The 18448-nt window shown below is 55.2% G+C and overlaps 1 protein-coding gene across 1 annotated transcript in view; it reads left to right on the top strand.

Moving 5' to 3' along the window:
* Positions 1–782: 782 nt before the first annotated feature.
* The window catches only part of LOC111161150 (phosphoinositide-3-kinase regulatory subunit 5), a 61879-nt gene continuing 44213 nt past the window's right edge, over positions 783–18448 (top strand). The window contains exon 1 of the mRNA XM_022524677.1: positions 783–925. The gene's annotated coding sequence lies outside the window, so the exon portion shown is untranslated. The remainder of the gene's footprint in view (positions 926–18448) is intronic.

The raw sequence follows: 18448 nt of genomic DNA, 5'->3' as shown, positions 1-18448 counted from the left end.
CAAGGGTTATTCTTGCCTCGCCAGGGCTGCCGGCACAACCCCCCCCCCCCCACCACAGCCCCATTTTGGAAGGGTGGGAGCGAGGCACAGGGCACGATTCCGTGCGTTGTTCTTCCTAGAGGCGTCGTCTGTGGGGGAAAACCGAAGGGGCAAGAATAGAGTCTGGACTCTGGAGACGACCCCTCCCCCCGCTTCGGGGGCTGAGAAAGGGCCGAGTGACAGCCACCGGCGGGGAAGGGGGTGAGTCAGCCCGGAGGCTGGGGGTCCCGGCGCGCGTCTGCGCACCAGGGGTGCAGGCATTGTAAAGGTTAAGAGCGCCCAAAGAAAATAGAAGTAGGAGGAGGAAGTGGGGCGCTGGGTCGCCGCGAGAGAAGGAAGCAGCTCGACTGAGCTTCCCCTTTCTCCTGCTTCCCCGAAGCCCCCACCCCAAGCCTCCTCCCGGCTCCGCCCACCCCTCCTGCGGGGCCGAGGCCGCGCTTCCGCTCCCCGGGACGCGACCGCACCTGACTCCCGGGGGGTCGGTGGCGCTCGGGGCCCCTCCGTCCGCGGCCGTCCACCCGCGGGGCCTGTCCCTTCCAGGACCGACGCGCTCCACCCTGGGGCCGCGGCTCCGGCGGCTGTGCTGGGCCAGCGGGGCTCAGAGGATGCGCGGGCCGGCTGGCCCCCCTCGCCCGCGCGCCCCGGCCGCCAGGTGGCGCTAGAGACCCGCTGGGCGCCCCGCCCCGCACGCAGCCCCACCCCGCACGGCCCCGCCCCACCCGCATGACCCCGCCCCCGGCCCGCCCCCTGGCCCGCCGTCCGAGTGCAACCCGGGCGGGCGCTGGGACTAGCCGCGCGGTTCCTGCCCGGCGCGGTGGTCCGGACCGCACGCGAGCCGCGGGGAGTCGCCGCTGGAGAAGGGCTCGGCGCCCGGCGGGGACTGCAGGTGCGTGGCCGGGCGGGCGGTGAGAGCGCGCGGGGAGGTGCGGGGAGAGGAGCGTGGGCACCGTCGGGGAGCAGTGGGCTCTGAGAGCGGCGTCCGCCGCGGGCGGGCTGGGCAGTCCTGCTGTGTCCGGGCCCGGGGACACGCGGGGCCGCGACCGGCCGTCCCGGTACTCCCGGAGACAGAAGGGGCGCCCCGGGGTGGGGGGCACTGTCGAACGCCGGGGCCGTGCGTGTGGCCACGTCCTCCCTCCTCCCCCGAAGACCGGCCCGAGTGGGGGTCAGGATCCCGCGTCGCTCCGCCTGGGGACGATCGCGATGAGCGTGGGCGTCGCCGCCAGGACCCGGGCGTCGCGGGGGTGCCCCGGCGCCCGCCGTTCTTCTGCAGCAGCGCTCGTGGGCGCGGTGGCAGGAGCCGTGTTTACACCCGGGTGTCCCCGCGTGAGTCCTCGGGTGCGTGCGTGCAGGTGTGTGCGCGCGTGGCAGGTGTGTGCGCGCGTGTGCAGGTGTGCGTGCGCCCGCGCGCTGGCCCAGCCCAGGCCCCGGGGGTAAATTAGCGAGAGGTGCAGGTCAGCAGGAGGAAGGCGGTGGTTGGATGGTTCGGAGGGAAAAGGAACTCGAGATGAAAGCGGCAGGATGTGGTATCGAGTGAGTTAAAAGCCTCAGAGCAGAGCGGAGGGGTGGGTTTGGGCGAAATGAGGGCTAAAAGTAGGCCAGGTCTGCCCGAAAGGCCCCTTTCTGGATCACGCCACCCTTCCTCCCTCCGGTGGTCGCCGCATCTTCTCGTCTGCACTCTTCCTCCTGGCCTGGACCACCTGGTGAGGCGCTGGTTCCCAGAGCTTGTCACAGCACACAGCCCCCAGGCCCCAGCCCCGTTCTTCGGGAGGGGCGGGGGGGGGGCGAGGTCTGCAATCTGTAGTTTTCTAAAATTTGAATAAACTCCTTCAGGGAGGCGCTGGAGCCATTGCTGGGGAACCCTGTGCCATGTGGAAAGGAGACTTGAGCTGCGGCCCCGGGGTCTTGCTGTGTGACCTTGAGCATCTTCTGCCCCTCTCCCACGCAGCCCCATTGCCCTCCCTGTAAAATGAGCTCTAATAGTGGCCTCCCCAGGGCTGTGGGAAGATTCCATGAGAAAAGTGTGACGATTGGAGCTGCACATGGAGCTGCTTCCTGGGTGTTTGCAGAGCGCCCGTATGCAGATCAGGAGCTTCCCTGCTTCCTCAGCGCGCCCACGGCCCTGTGCGTCCAGGAAGACAAAGAAGGTTTCCAATGGTCAAGCTCTCTTTTCCTGGATACCCTCTCTTTTCAGGAGACCCTTCCTTGCTTTTTGAAGCATAGGCACCCAGGACTGTAGGGTCAGGCAGGCTTGGGGTCTTTGTATGCTGGGCCTCATTGGGGTTTTAAGTCCCACCCCCAACATCTCCAGCTTAAGAAGGAGATGATTATCTTCTGTCCCCAAGTCCTTGCTGACTCTGCCTTCGTTCCAAGAGGCTCACCCAGTGGGCTCACCTGGCCAGCCCTGTGGGATCGCTGGGAGCCAGAGTCTTGCTTGGCTCAGCTGTGGGTGGGCTCAAGGTCTGGATCACAGCGTCTTAAGAGAGGAAACTTCTAGAGAGGCCAGAGAGTGATAAGCAGTCACTCCGGGGAGCGTCTGGTGTAGATGTGTATGGGAGGGAACACAGGAGGGGTTAAACTGACTTGTCCCCAAGGGAAGATGAGACGTTCCTAGAGCAAACACGTATGATGTATTAGGGTAGTCTGTGGATTGAAGACATACATGTTTTCACATTTTAACGACTTGGAAATCAAAATGCATCTTACCATTGGTGGCATCTTACCATGATAATAGACAGCAATATTTCTTTCTTGGTGATGCACAGCATAGTGACTTTGGGGGCATGAGTGGTGGCCCACCATGGGTCTTTTCTGTTTGCTTCCAGGCTCATGGCCGGGTTCTGGATAACCGGGGGTTTCAGCGAGGTGCCTTCTGGATAAGGGTGATAGAGCTGCAGCATGGTGGGGGCTGAGTGTGAGGACACAGTGGGTGACTGGTGGCTCAGAGCAGGCACTGAGTCCTTCTCGGGTCTGGTGGGTTGGGGCAGTAGTTTCCAGCTTTACACCGGCTCCCTGCTCAGCCTTGCTCCTATGGCCATGATCACGTAAGGCAACAAATCAGAGCAGGAGTTTTGACTGTGAACCCTTCATACCTGCCACCACATCCTGGAGAAGGCTCGTACCCCTTGGCATGGCTAGTCTTCCACCATCCAGCTCAGGGCCACCCTGCTGCTGTCTCTCCGGAGGCTCGGGCAAACCCCAGTGCCTTTGCACCCACTCTTCCTTCTCCGTACATTGCTCTTCCCTTCCTCTGCCGCCCAGTGGACTGTGACTCCATCCCCCCATTCAAACCTCATCATCTTTGACGTCTTTTCTTCTACCCCCTCTCCACTCCCCAGCCCTGGCCACTCCCCCTGTCCTCACCACACCTTGTGTGTCCTCCTGCTGGACCACTGACCACTCTGGCCTACAGGGTCTGACCAGCAACGTGTTGGCTCGCTCACCTGAGCCACCTGACCCTCTGTGTGGCTGTTAAGCTGTCACCGTGAACCCCCTGCTCTGCTCCCCACGATGTCAGAGGCCCGAAGTCCATGCAGGCCAATAATGGGAGTTGCCCGCCTGCAGGAGGGTGGGGTCAGGAGGGAGGGGTGTTCTTTTCATTTTCGTGTCCTCTGGAGTCTTCTAGCTGCTGTTGGTGATCCAGGCAAATGAGGCTGTGTGGTTTCCTTGTTGGGGGCAGGGGCTGGGGTGTGAGGGCTGAAGGTGGTGTCCGGGCTTCTGCCTCCCGTACTTGGTTGGCCTTGTTCCTGCCACTCCCTTGCACCGCCAGGTACATGACTTTGGGTCCCTCCGCGCACGTCCCTGGGGATGTCCGTTCTCATCTGTGTGGAGGCGTGTGACAGGTGTGTAACAGGTGCTCTCTGTAGTCCCTTCCTGAGCTCCCACCTTCCCTTCCCCGGCTCAGCACACTTCTCCACGGAACACCTTCCGTGTGCCGGGCACGGGCTGAGCTCCCTCTGGGCGGCCCGAGCAACACAGTGTTCCTGCCCTCGTGAGATTCGTCAGGCGGCCGGGACCTCAACCAGCTTCCCATCATCACAATGGTGAGAATTAGCAGGGCCTGTGATTTTACACAAAGGGAGCTCCCCTGTAGCTTGGGTGGTGAAGGAAAGGCTTTCCTAGTGAAGTTCTATTCACCGTGAGACCCAAGAGATCCAAGGCACAGGAATGCAGATCCCAGTAATCCCGGCCCTTAGGCAGGTAGCCGGGCCCAGGCGTAGCTGTGCAGCGTAGACCGGGCGCTCAGCCCTTGAGGCCATCAGTGCTATTGCTGGTGCTTCCCTTTTCCTCCGCCTTGACCATTAGCAGGGAGTGTGTGTCACCGCTGCCTCCGTGCGCTTCCGGCAGGAGGCCTCCGCCTCCGTAACCCAGCAGCGACTGGAGCCCCTGTGCGCCACTGTCCGCTGGGCTTGCATTCTGTCCCTCTCCGGAGCGACTGCCCTTATAGGGTTAAGAAAGGCTGGTTTTCTGTCATCGGGTCACCCTCCTCCCCCATATTCTCCTCGTCCACCCAGAGCTCTCTCAGAACCACAAAGTCCATGTGCGTCCACGTACATACATGATTTCCCTCCCTCTCTCTTTCAAAGTTTTGCATAAATGGTCAGGCTCAGGGCGCCTTAGTGACTCAGTCGGTGATGCATCTGCCTTTGGCTCAGGTCATGATCTCAGGGTCCTGGGATCGAGTCCCGCATTGGGCTCCCTGTTCAGTGGGAAGCCTGCTTCTCCCTCTGCCTGCCCCTCTCCCTGTTTGTGCTCTCTCTCTGACAAATAAATAAAATCTTAAAAAAAAACAAATGTGTGTGGTGGGGGTGGGTGCAGGGGGTGAACTTCCTGACCGTTCATTGCACCCCCTCCCCCCACCCACCATGCTCATGCTTTCTGAATTTCTCATCAAGTCATGAATTCAGGCCATTTTCAAGATGACAAAAGAGCATCACTTTTGCTAACGGTGTCCTTACAAGAAGCCCTCTGCTCCGTCCCGGCCAGCACCGCAGATGGTCCCGGCTCCCGGAGTGCCCAGGGACCGGCCCGAGCCCGGGGCTTTGTTTCTCTGATACGTGGGTCCAGTCAAGTGTCCTGTGTGAAGGAGGTTTCCTTCAGTTCCTCATGACTAAGGACTTTTGGAAGCCTGAATGGGAGGGAAGTCTGTAGAATACTTCCCTCGGCGTCTGCCAGGACGCTCTTGTAGCCTTTTCCTTTGCTGGAGGTTTGTATCATACATGATGTCATTAGCTTCTTGGATTGAGCCCATCCTGCATTTCTAGAACAAACTCTGTCGGTCAAGGTGTTTTATTCTTTCCAAGCATTGCCAGGTTTGACTTGCTCGGAACCTCTTCCGGACTTCTGCATCCTTACTGCTGAGTAAGGTCGGCCCGCCACATCCCTCCCTGTCCTGCTGCCGTCAGGTGTGGAGTGAAGGCTCCGCCAACTGATTTTGGGATAGACTCATCTCTTGTACCCCGGGGCTGGCAGCTGGAGCAAGGGAGTGCTCTGTGCCTGGACAGTCAGGATAAAGGCTCTGGTCTTTAGTCCCTCTGCTCTCACATCCTGGCCTCTGGGGGCCGTCATCCCCTCTTTGTCTCCCTTCCTGAGCCTTCCACGCACATACCTGTGCTCCCGGCTTTGATTCTTGGCCTCCAGCAGTCAGCCACGGATTCCGAGCCCTGGCTTCCCATGCCCTTCAGCAACGGGGTTGGCCCCGTTCCGCTCCAGGGGCCGTGTCTGCCGGGGACGCTGAGAAACCGTGTCCTACGCAGATGCAGGTAGCCTAGACGGTGATGACGTCATGCCAAAGAGGCCGAGAGGCTTTCCTCGAAGAAGAGGGCCCCGGGGACAAGTCGTATCTATCTCCACATGTTCGGAGGGCAGTGTCCCAGGGAAAAGGCGAAGGCAGCCTGCTCCCTGAGGACTGGTCCCCAGGAAGCCAAAAACAGGACCTAAACAGACCTCAAGTTGGGTGCAGGGAACATCGCGGACAAATTCAGAACAGATCAACAGCAGACCGGGTGGCCTTGCGGTAATGAGTTCCCCGTCAGGGGGAAGCATTCAGGGGAAATATATGTCCTGTGTAGATAGGACTGTCGTGAGAATGGAGGCCAAGGCTGCTCCGTTCCCAGGTCTCTAGTTCTCCAAATCCTAGCGGCTGTGTCTGACGGGTTGAATACAGATCAGTAGTTCTGAGAATGGAATTTGAATTTAAGGAGTTCGGTGGCCTTGACGAGGCAAAATCCCGAAGTTGCCCAGTTCCCCCACAAATCCCACAGCCTGTTCCTCCCAAGCAGGGCCGCTTTGGGGGTCAGAAAAGTGTAGCCATCCAGGGCAGGAGACCCTCGCCCACACCCTGTGCTGAAGCACGGGCTTTTGTTGGGGGGGTTCTCTCTTGTTCTTAGCTCCTTCCAACAGCTGGTGAAGGACACCCATTAAGCCCTACGTGGAGGGTCACCTTCCTGGGCAGGTGCCACATTCAGACCCGCCGCGCCATGCCTCCCTCTACCCAGCCTTCTCTATAGGACGGCTCCCTCCAAGGTCACAGGCGGCTGCCTGATGGTGAATTCCAGTGGCCGCGTCCCAGCTGGTAGGGCTCCCGGGAGTTTCCGAGACCCCTGATGCCTACAGCTCCCCTGGAGCTTTCTCTCTTCCTGCCCGCACCTCCTCTCCCAGCCACCCCCAGGCACGTCCGTGTCCCTCTCCTGCAGGTATATCTCCAAGCCCAGGCCTGCTGTTTGCACTATGTCGAGTTCATCCCCTGTCAGGAGCCCAGCTCCTCACCCAAAGTGGGCTTCCTCTGCGGACTTCCCCATTCTTGTCTCTGCTGACAACAGCCTCCCAGACATGAAACCTTGGAGTCACCTCTGGGTCCTCCCTCCATCTTCCCGTTCTCCGCTCCCCGGCCCATGTCATGGCGCTGCCTGGGGTCCTGGCCTCTCTCACTTCCCCACTGCGCGCTCTGCCACACGCCATTCAGCTTTTGTCCCTACAATCCCGCCCGTGGGCCTTCCTTGCTCTGGCAGCAGACTCTTCCTACAAAAACCCCTTCGCCACCAGGCTCGGAAGCTTCTGGAAGCCTCTGGGGATGCCCTGCCTCACAGGGAAAGCTCAGAGTCCTTGGTGGATATTCAGATGTCAACCCCGAGTCCAGCTCTTGGAGTCTTTCCCCCTGAACGTGCACCCCCTCCTCTGGCCAGGCTGCCTGCCTCAGTTTCTCCAGTACCTAATGTGCATTCTTGCTTCTCCCCCGTCTTTCCAATGAGGAGACCCCCCCCCTGCAGCTGTCGTGTTCAGCCCCTTCTCCCCAGTGCCCAGCGAGCCAGGATTTGGCATGCTCTGTCCGTGTTGGCCAGTTGAGCCGCTGCACAGAGGAAGCCTGGGGCCCCAGCCATGGGTGACAGGTGATTAACACCCCCATCTGAGATCTCATGGGGTTCAGTCCTCCCGTAACCCAGGGACTGCTCCCTCCGGGCACTGCACTGGATTCTGTAGTACATCCGAAGGAGCAAAAATCCTGTGTCTTTGCCTTCCTGGACAGGACAAGGCAGATGTCCCCCTCTGGGGGGGTCCGTCCAGGCCCCAGGGGCCCCTGGCAAACCCCACATGCTGAGAGCCCTCTCTTTGGGAACCTGCGCCCGCCCTCCACGTGAGTCAGACTTAAGACAAGCCGTTCTGGAAGTCTGACGGTGGGGAAGCCCCGGGGAGCCAGCCCCACGCAAGTCACTCCCAGACCTGGGGCCACTTCTCTACAGGGACCTAGGGAAGTCAAGTGTCTGTTTGCAACACGATGTTTACAAGATAGAGGAGCTTCCTGTCCTGCCTGCTTGGCGGGCTGTGGGGTAATCAGGAGCCCCATTTTCAGGGGGGAGAAACGCTGGGAGGATTTCTGGCGATTCTGCAACGTTCCCCAGGGGGGCCCGGCTGTGCTGACCCTGGAGGAGGCCGAGGGAGGCATAGAACTCAAGTTTTTAAATTGGGAGAAAGTCAAGTATTACCAGTAACCGATGTTAGTTTGCATATCGCCCTTTATGGCTTATAAAGCATTGTTCTTGGACCTGGGTCTGCTAGTCGAGGAGGGACCCTTTAGAGACTCCCCTCGGTCACTCCCAAGCAGGGGGATGGGTTGGAGCGAGGTTCGGGTTTTCTTCCCTTTCTTTTTTTTCTCTCCCCTTTGAAAGGGAGTAATGCTTTGGAGAGGAAAGAGAGCTTTCTGGGGAGGAGAGAGCAGTGGGAAAGACTCCCCAGGAGAGAGAACCCACCTATCCCGATCCTAACAACTTGGGCAGTGACACCATTCCCCCTGCCCCCTGAGAAGAGGGCTGAGGGGGCTGAGACTGGCCTTGCCTGCCTCCTCAAACATTTATGCCATTGGCCCTGGGCACTCCCTCGCAGCCTGGGACCACCCACAGAAGAGCACAAGGGGCTTGCGTCCAGGATTCCCTACTGTGTCTGCGACACTACAGCGGCATCTGGATGGGTCTGTTAAGGCGCCCTGGACTCTGGTGGCCCTGGGGATAGGAATATTCTGGCATTCCCTCTCTAGCAAGCAGGTGATCAGAGATGGGGCTCACCATGGCCACCTGACTTCTTGTGTCCCGAAGATGTTTTCTGCAGTGACTTCTTCCTCCAAACTCATGAGCTGGCCAGCAGCTGGGCAGAAGTGCAGAGGACTCCCGTGACGTCATATCGGCCTGCAGGGCATGGCGTGATGATACTGGTTTGGGGATAAGGTGCTCTAAGACACAAAGGAAGGACGAAAAGCAAGGGCATGACTTTGAAAGAAATTGGTCATAAAACCCCTACATTAGAGAGGCAGAAGTTGGCCGAGGGAGGTGATTTGAGGGCGCGTGGCCTTGGGGGGTGGTCCAAAAAACACATTTCTGAGCTAGTGATGCTAAGGAGCTCAGGCCTGTGCAGTGCCAGCTGTGTGGGGTTGGGAGAAGACTAGAAGGTTCTAGAAGGTTCTAGAAGGTTCCTGAGTCAGCTGGAAAAACAACTTGTGGGAGTTGGCAGAAGCGGGCCCTCAAGACTGCATGGCCCTATGTTGGAGGCTGTGGATAAAGAAGGAGGTGCCACCCACTCTCCATTCTCCTGTTCTCCCCCTGGCCCAAGGCAGTGTGCAGCATTGCCCCAAGGTGGGCGGAGAATGCCCCTTCTTGGCCCAAGGTTCTGTCTGCTGGCTCCCCATCAGGGCTCCCGTACGGGCTCTGTTGAAGGGATTGGGTTGGGACAGTCCCACCTCGGGTCCACTGCTCAGCCTCTCAGGGGCCAATTTCCCCCCTGTCCTCCCCATTCAGTGGTTTCAAAGATCAGGGATTACTCATTGCCTGTTACTCCTACAACCTGCCCAGTGGATGGAGGCGGCAACAGGATTATCATTTTTTTAAAATAAAGACTTAATTCTTTTTTTTTTTAAGATTTATTTATTTATTTGACAGACAGAGATCACAAGTAGGCAGAGAGGCAGGCAGAGAGAGGAGGGGAAGCAGGCTTCCCACTGAGCAGAGAGCCCGACATGGGGCTCGATCCCAGGATCCTGAGATCATGACCTGAGCCGAAGGCAGAGGCTTAACCCACTGAGCCACCCAGGCGCCCCTAAAGACTTAATTCTTGAGAGCAATTTCAGGTTTGCAACAAAATTGGGAAGAAGATGCAGAGATTTCCTGTATAATGCCTCCCTCCCCCCCACCCCTCAACACATGCATAGTTTCCTTTGTTCTCAGCATCGTCCACTGGATAGTACCTTTTTAACCAAGGATGAACCTCTGTTGACACATCACAGTCACCCCCAAATGCCTCAGGGTTCACTCCTGGTGTTGGGCTTTCTTTGAGTTCTGGTAAATGTATAGTGACCCATAGCCATCACTGTAATCTTATACAGAGCATTTTGAATGTCCTAGAATTCCTCTGTGCCCTGCCTATTTATTTCTTCCTTTTCTGCCACCCCAGGCAATCACTGGTCTTTATTGTCTTCATAGGTATTCCTTAGGGACGTAATTGTTCACAAAACCATCTGATCTCGTTTCAGGAGGACAAGTTTTGTTAGTCCAGACTGTATTTGCATGGTCCTGTCTACCCAACAAGTAGGAGAGTCTCTTGAAACCATACCCTCTGAACTTGAATTGCTTCAGTACTAGCTGGCCAACCCAGTCTGTTCCAAAGAATGGCTGACCTTTACATAAGTCAGTCCCTGTGGAGGATACACAGAGATGGGCTCGCCGTAGAGGAGATGCATGCTCTCATGTAACAGGCTGAGCATAAGTCATCCAGACTTTATGTGACAGGTTCGTATGTTGGGAACCTGTGCTCCTTCCATCTTGCCTGAACATGTGGCTTTCATCTCATGGTGCATAATGGCTGCCTAGCAATGGCCATCATATCTGCATTCCAGCTAGCAAGAGGAAGAAAGGGAAGGAAGGAGGCATGCCTCTTCCTTTGAAAGGCATGATGTAGAAATTGCATTCTTCAATATATACCTGTATTGATGGTCAGAATATAGCCACATGGCCACACTTGACTACAAGAGAATCTGGGAAATGTAATCTAAAATATCCAAACATTATATTATTATAGAAGAAAGAAAAAAGGATGTAGGAGGACAATTAGGAGTCTCATCCGCGTTTGGACCCCACTAGTTTGCGGTCTTTCTGAATCTTCTCTATCATATAAAGTTCCTTTATCCCTTCTGCTGTGTGGCAAGCATGCCTTCTGAGCTCTTTTGAAAACCTTTAAAAAATGGCACTCTATCAAAAGCTGGAATCTACCCAAATGTCCATCTACAGATGAAGGGTGGATACAATGTGGCATATACATGCGATGGGATATTACTCAGCCTCAAAAAGGAGTAAAATTCTGACATGTTCCAGTATAGATGAGCCTTAAAGACTTTATATGATGTGAAATAAGCCAGTCACAAAAGAAGCAGTATGGTATGATTCCCCGTATATGAGGATCCCAGAGTCGTCAAACTCAGAGGGACAGAAAGACGACCAGTGGTTACTAGCAGCTGGGGAATAGGAAGAGGGGAATTGGGGAGTTAGCATTTCATGGGTGTGGAGTGTCCATTTGGGAAGATGAAGTTCTGGAGACAGATGGCGGTGGTGCCTGTGTGACGATGTAAATGTCCTTATGCCATGAGCTGTGTGTTGAAAAATGGCATGCTTTCAAGGGCCAAAACAGAGTGCAGATGCAGATCCTCAACACCCATTTAGTTTGGTTAGTGAGCCAATGGGGAATCCCTCTGTGTCCTCCTTCAGCTCGTGCTTTTCCACATTCTCACAAGGCTCCTGCAGGACTCGCTCAAATCCAGAGATGATGCTTTCATGTATTTTCTTGTATTACTGTTGGTGAAGCCATTCCAGCCCCTGGGGATCCCTGGGTCCTCTCCTGGGTGTTCCCAAACTACCTTTGATGGCATGCAGAGAGCTCTGTCAGGGGGCTGGCTGGCTCAGAGATTGTAGCTCCCAAGATCCTATGCTTTTGATATTCTCTGAAATTGGGACAGCCGTTTTTAGGGTCTGTCTCTGTCTTTGTCTGTCTCACTCTCTATTTTCTCTTGTACATCTTTCATTTTCTTCAGTTCTTTAAAGATTATCGATAGCAGTCCCCTTTCACAGACTCTGGTTTCCTTATGACTTGGAGATGTGTTTGTCCTCATCTGCGATTCTCAGCTCCTTTTTAAGCAGCAAACTCTCTATATGACTTCAGAGCCCTCTGTGGCAGGTGTCTCTCCCCTGGTCTCCCCCTCACCCCTTCGTTGGTGTGGTCATCTGAATCCCAAGGCTGATGTGTCACGTGCTGGTTGAAGATCAATGAAGACAATGGCCGCACAAGACCCTTGAATAAACCCTTAACACGTAGCCTGCTATCCAAGGCCATTCCCATCTGCCACCCCAGCCCATGAGGCAAAATTTCCTAGTGTGCCCTGTGTCATACTTTATCCTCCAGTGGAGCTGGTCACCTGCCTTTCCCTAAAGGAATCATGCTTTCTCATGGCTTTTGCCTCTGTCCATCTTCCCACCACCATGCCTGAATCCTGCCTCCATCCATCTTCCCACCACTGTGCCTGAGTCCCACCTCTGTCTGTTTTCCCACAGCCATGCCTGAATCCCACCTCTATCCTCATCCCACTGCTGTGTCTGAATCTCACCTCTATCCTCTATCCTCTTCCTACCACTGAGCCTGAATCCCACCTCTGTCCGTCTTCCCACCACCAAGCCTGAATCCCACCCCTGTCCATCTCCCCACCACCAAGCCCAAGTCCCATCTCTATCCTCTTCCCATGGCTATGCCTGAATCCCAGGGCAGCTGTTCCTTCCTGAAGAGTTATCTGGGAATTACCCTCTCCGAGAAGCATTCTCCCACCTCCAAGTTCCTATTGCACCTGTCTGGTGTTATCCTCCTCTGGATGTCTCACTCACTGGGTACAGTCCAGTAGGAATGGTGCTGCTCTGAACTTTGTGGTGTGTGTCCTTTGAGTAAAAGTCTGGGAGTGGAATTGCTGTGTCATGGGCCAGCACAGGTCACACTTGAGTGGGTACCGGTAACTGGCCTTCCATTTGATAAGCAGCTGTCCTGTTTTGCACCCCCTCCACCTGCAGCCGTGAGGGTTCAAGGTGCTTCACATCCTCACAAACAGGGTTTTCTGTGTTTTTCATTTGGGCCATTCTGGTGGGTATGTGGCGGTATTGCATCATGGTTTGAATTTGCATTTCCCTTGTGACTAATGAAATTGAGTACCTTTTCATGTTTATTGGCCATTTGGAGAGCCTCTTTCATAAGAGAGAGTCAGTCAAGTCTCGTGCCTGTTTTTCTAGTGATTTCTGCCTGATTTGTGTTTGTCTTTATTGTCGGTAGTGGCCCTTTCGCTGTGCAGGGTGACCTCTCAGGATCCCATCCTCCCATCTGACCACAAGCTCCTTGAGCTTTCTGGATCCCCAGTGCCTACTAAGACCCTCCCATAGCAGACCCCGAACACATGCTTGCTGTTGGTTAAGTAAGCCCTCTTTGATCCCTACTTTCCAATAGGATGACCGTTCTCTTTGAGAAAGTGATGGAGGCAGTAGACAGGCGAGTGGTTCTCCTTTCTCTAGATCACCTGTAACTACTGTCCCACCTGCCCGGAGTGGCTAGCCTTATCCCCAGGCTGGGGTTATTCTGAAAATAACTCTACAGACCCTTTTTGGTGTCCTTGGTGCTTTTCGCAAGCCTTCCTTTCCTGACATGCTCACTCCTGCTCTCCTGTGTTCATTCTCTCTTGGGGACCTCCCTTCTGTCTTTGACATATGTCCTAGGAATCATGCTTCCAAAACGTCAGATGATCAGAGGAATGACAATTTATTAGCTGGCTTGATTTTAACCTAAGGAAACATTCCAGCTGCTGTCCAGGAGAAGCACACCACTGTCCCAGGGCCCTGCTGCGGATCTCAGGTTGATGATTCACACGAGAAAAGTGGCATCCGTGTCTCAGTCACGTGAGTTCTGCGTGATCCCTTGTCCATCTCTTCTTTTGTCATCCCTGAAATCCCTTTACCCTTCCCTCCTCCCATTCATCGTTCATCCAGCAAATATGTGCTAGGTACTCTTCTAGGCCCTTGTGGGGCTGGAGGAAAAGGACGGGCAGCAAGTATGATAAATAACAAGTAATATGTATGGTATGTCTGTTGGTGGTAAGAGGTGGGAAAAATAAAACAGGGTGTGCCAGGGGTGGGGTTTGCCCAAAGCTCTCCTTGAGAATATAACATAAAGACCGGACAGAGGGGAGGGAATGAGCCTGGCAGACATCTGGGAGAAGAGTACTCCAGGCAGAGGGAGCAGCAAGTGCAAAGGTCCTGGGGCAGGAGCACACCAGGTGTGTTGGCTGTGGTCATTTGAGCCCCCGGGAGGTGGCACCTTCCAGGCTGGCATCAGCAGAGTTCAGTATCTGAAACGAAGGGCAACGTATTAGTCATGTTTATATCTACCACAGCATCGAGCAAAATATCTTGTGGTCTCAATTGCTTGATTAGGGAAGTTTTTCTTTGAGTAAATGAATTTAGGTCGGACACCCCCTAAGGGCTTCCTCCTGTCATGGCAACCTCCAGGGGCTGGTCAGGTCTCTTGCTCGACTGCTCCAATTGCCAAACACAAGGCTTCCAGCAAATGAGGCAGAAAGTCTCCGCTCTGTGACCCAGCTCAGGTAGCCACACGCTGTCGCGTCTGCTGTCATCAGTCAGTTGAAGCAGTCACACGCCCGCTCAGGCTCCACGTCTTGATGGGCGAGGGACAAGCCTGCACCATGGAAGAGGCTATGGGATGGGAGATGGGGTGACCCCACCTTGGAAAAATGCAGCCTCATCATGTCCCTTCCATTTCCCTGGGGAAGAATTCTCATTTTGTGTTGTCACGGGCTGTGGAGGAATTTCACGTATTTCCTGGCCAGCATAATCTCCCAGGCAAAGGTGGTTGCTGAGACCAGTGGCCCCCCTCCTCTCACGGCTGCCCACCCCCAGGGCCCAGGGATGAGGCCCTCCCCACCCCCAGGCGTGGGGATGGTGGGGAGTCAGGCACAGATCTTGTGCTCTGCAAAGTATGTGCGCTCCCGGGGTGCGGCCGACGAACCTTGGGTCGTTGTTATTTTTTGGCTCAGTGTGATAATGGTGTCTTTGGGTTGGAGAATACAGTTCAGTCTAACATTTAACAGTGACTTGTCATGGTATCTGCAACCAGCAGCTTACTTTCAAATGGTTCAGCAAAAGGTGTGTGTGTGTGTGTGTGTGTGTGTGTGTGTGTGTGTGTGTGTTGTCAAACTAAGGATTACTCTGCCTCCTGGCTTAGCAGCCAAAGAGGAGTAAGGTCAAAGGCAGATAGAGGTGGGGCACCCCTGCCTGCCCCCCACCACCATGACTCCCACGCACAGGCTGATTCTGACCCCACCGGGGCTGCTGGGGGGCTCATCGGTCCGCAGGCTGGATCTGTGCGGGACTATAGGACTTGCCTCCGGCCTGAATGGGTGACGCGAGGTTGCTCAGTGTCTCTGCGTGCAGACCCCCTCCTCTCTCTGCAAGAGCTGGCTGGGAAGGAAGCATCGATCCGCTCAGGGCCTGGGGCATCAGCTGTGGGTAAGCCACAGGAGTGGGCAGAGGTGACTGTGCTTAGGGATAAGGAGGGAAGAGGGCTGGGGCGCGGGAAGGGGTGCCGGAGAGGGGCTCTCCAGGGGCAGCTGGGTTTTTGTGGAGCGGAGGGCAGGCAGGGGCAGGGTGTGCTTCCTGGGGAGGTGAGAAGGGGGCTGACCCTCAGCCCAGCTCTGGGGTCTGCACTTCCCTCTTGGGGGGCTTTCGAAAGAGCCCACGACCTTATGGGGGGGATGGGGGAAACTTGAGTCCTGGGGTGCTTCGCCCTCCTCTAGGGGAAACCTGGCCCCAGGGGGTCTCCCCCGAAGCCCCTGCACTACCAGCCTGGAAATCCTCAGAGAAATTGACAGGCCTGGGGAAGCCCACCCACGTGACCCCCCCCCACGTGACACCCCCCACAAGGGTCTGCGAGGCCCTGGGGTCTTCCTGCAGAGAGGACGCCCCAGGGCTCCCGGCCCCTTGCCCCTGTGCACCGCGGAGCTGCAGCCTTCTCTGTCCGCCACATCCTGTGCCCCGGGGTGCGCGGCGCTCTCGAAGCACAGGCCAGATGTGCAAATTCTGCGGCTGTGCCTGGGCCCGAGCGCAGCACGGCTTGCTTTTCTTGGAAATCATTGGTGATTTGTTAGAAAAACAGGAAACACTGGGGCTGCTGGTGTGTATTTTGACTTTTCTGTTTTTGTTTTCGAACTTCTTTCATCAGTCCCAGGCCCGGGAAGTTTTCAGGGTACTTGTGGTCAACCCTGACCTTCAAGCCCCCTCCTCACTCCTCCCCACCCTTCCTCCCCCTGCTGCCCATCCCCTCTCTCTCTGTCTCTGTCTCTGTCCCTCTTGCCTTGTGTCCCCTTCTCCCCCACCCCCAATCACTGCTGTGGGGAGCAGGCAGGTCTCTGGAACCATGGAAACAGGTGTTGTGTCTTGGTGATGCCGTCACTTGGTGATGCAGGGGCACGAGCTTTTGTGGAGTCGGGCTTCCCTGCACCTGTGTCCACCCCACCCCCCCGCCTGTGGTCCCCCAACCTTTATCACCGTGGTTAGACAGGAAACAAAGTGGTCTCTGTGCACTGGGACCACTGCAGCTGGTGCCATTTTCCCCTTGCTGGGGGACAGAGGGTGGTGGCATAGCTGGGAAGGGAAATGCTTCATCCCTCGTGGGTCAGACTGGAGCTGAAGGGGTGCTCAGAAGACACTTTCTCTATGGAGACACTGAGGGCAAGACAGAGGGGGTTTTGCACAGCCCCGGATGGGGTGCCTTCACTGGAGAGGAAGGACGAGAAGGGCTGAAGAGGTCTGGGTCCAAACTCCAGCTCTGCCCTGAACCATCCCCTCCCTGGCTGTGTCTCGGAATAGAAGGAGGTGTGCAGGGGGGTGGGGGAGCTGGGGTCACCAAAAGTGCTCACTACTTGGTGAGTTTGCCCTGGGTCTCATCCTGTTAGGGGTGAACTCTGAACATGCGTGATAGTTGGTTTGGGGCTGTATTCAAGCATATTTTTTGTTGTCCATTCCCCACCCCATAATGGGCCAATATGGAGAGGCCCGTCTCCCATTTTACAGATGAAGAAACTGAGGTCCCCAGAGGTTGCACAGCTTAGCTCACTGTTCTCTGTTACCCAAGCAGCACCCCCTCCAGGAGGCGGGAGGGCCAGTAGCTGTCTGCCCAGGGAACTGCTGTGCCCCTATCCCCCCACAGCTGGTCTCTGCCCTAGGTTTTCATTCAGTTTCTCTGTACCACACATTTAGCTGGGGCCTCCCCCTCTCCTGGGGGAACCGTGCTTAGGGGCTGCCCTTCTGAAGTCATATAAGAAGTCTGATATGAGAGATTAGAAACTCCCCAAACCTCTCCAGGGTGTTATTTTAAGAAGACATCAAACTGTCTTGAGAGATCTAGGATGGGTAAGACTAAGAAGAAGATGGGAACCAGCAGGAGGAATGGAAACACAATTTAGGGCCCTTCCCAGAAGAGAAGAGGGTTTGAGGAATTCCAGACTAGGGATGGAGAGTGAGCAAGAGGGTGACCCTTCCTCACAGGGGGACTCCTGAATAGGGTGATCTGTATCAGGCCCTGCTCTCCCAGCCCACATGCCTGCGACTTCTGGGTCACACAGCTTCTGAGGAGCAGCGGCTCTCACCCAGGGGGTCCAAGAACTTGCATGGGAAATGGGTGCCATCTTTGTTGTCACCCACCTCTAACTGAAGCTCAGTGTTTCCTTCCATTATGAACGCAGACAACAAGCCACAGTCATATTAGTAGCACCTGTGACTTGGTCCCCAGTAGAAATCCAGATGTGGTCCTATCACTTTGTAGGTCATGTTGAGAGCACCTTAAATGTCACTTATGCTTTTGATGACTTTCAGGTGATAATAGTGCTTAGACCGGCTGCTGGATTTTGTTACTTAATGTGTTAATGAGAAGAACATACATGACTATTTCATAAGGTTGATTATGACAAAAAAATTGGTAACTAGTTTCAGCGTAATTTGTTTCCTTGTCATCCCATGTATTTTGTTCTGTGCATTTGAAACATTATTCAGAAGAGGGGTCTGCAGACTTCAGATCTAAGGCACAAAAAGCTTAGGAATTCCTGCTGCCAGAGCAGCTTGGGAAAGAATCTAGGTGTTACCCGAGAACTGAGGAGGTCTTTGATGTTAGGCAGACCTGATTGGGATCCTTCCTGCAGACCTTGGGAAAGTGGCCTTATTTCTCAGAGCCATAGTCTTCTCATGTGTCAATGGAGGCAAAAGAAGGTCCACTTTTGTTCTGCGTGCATGTGCCTGCCTGGTCTGGTGCCTGGCAGGCAGAGGGAACTCCATCATGGGAAGGAGTTGGTGGTAGTGTCAGTGGTTTATTTAAGCCCATGAGACTCAAGCAGGCTTCCCTTTTTTTATCACAGAGGAGATTCTAGGCTAGGTCCTTTTCTTACTCTCCTTCATGCGGAAGGGAAACTTGCATACCTGGATAATCTTGTCTTTTTCTTTTGCTCTGGGCTGGACCAGGTGGCCTTCAGGTATCCAGTGTGAATGTTGATCCATAAAGGGAAGCATTTAAGAACTGGCCATGATATGGCCACACAGTGGAATACTATGCAGTCACGAAAATGAATAAGTATGATTGCACACTGCAACATGGATGAATCTAGAAAACACACTAAGTTAAAAAAGCTAGATGCCAAAAATGGTATGTTGGGATCCCATGTGCATGAAATGTCCAGAGTAAGGAAATTCATAGAAACAGAGAGTAGATTAGCAGTTGCCAGATGGTAGGAGGAGGGAGAAGTCACTGCTGATAGATATGGGGTTTCTTTCTGAAGTGATGGAAG

Source organism: Enhydra lutris, unplaced genomic scaffold (genome assembly GCF_002288905.1).
Source record: "Enhydra lutris kenyoni isolate GAN:26980312 unplaced genomic scaffold, ASM228890v2 scaffoldscaffold82, whole genome shotgun sequence".
NCBI classification, from domain to species: Eukaryota; Metazoa; Chordata; class Mammalia; order Carnivora; family Mustelidae; genus Enhydra; species Enhydra lutris.
This window is presented reverse-complemented; position numbering and strand designations above follow the sequence as displayed.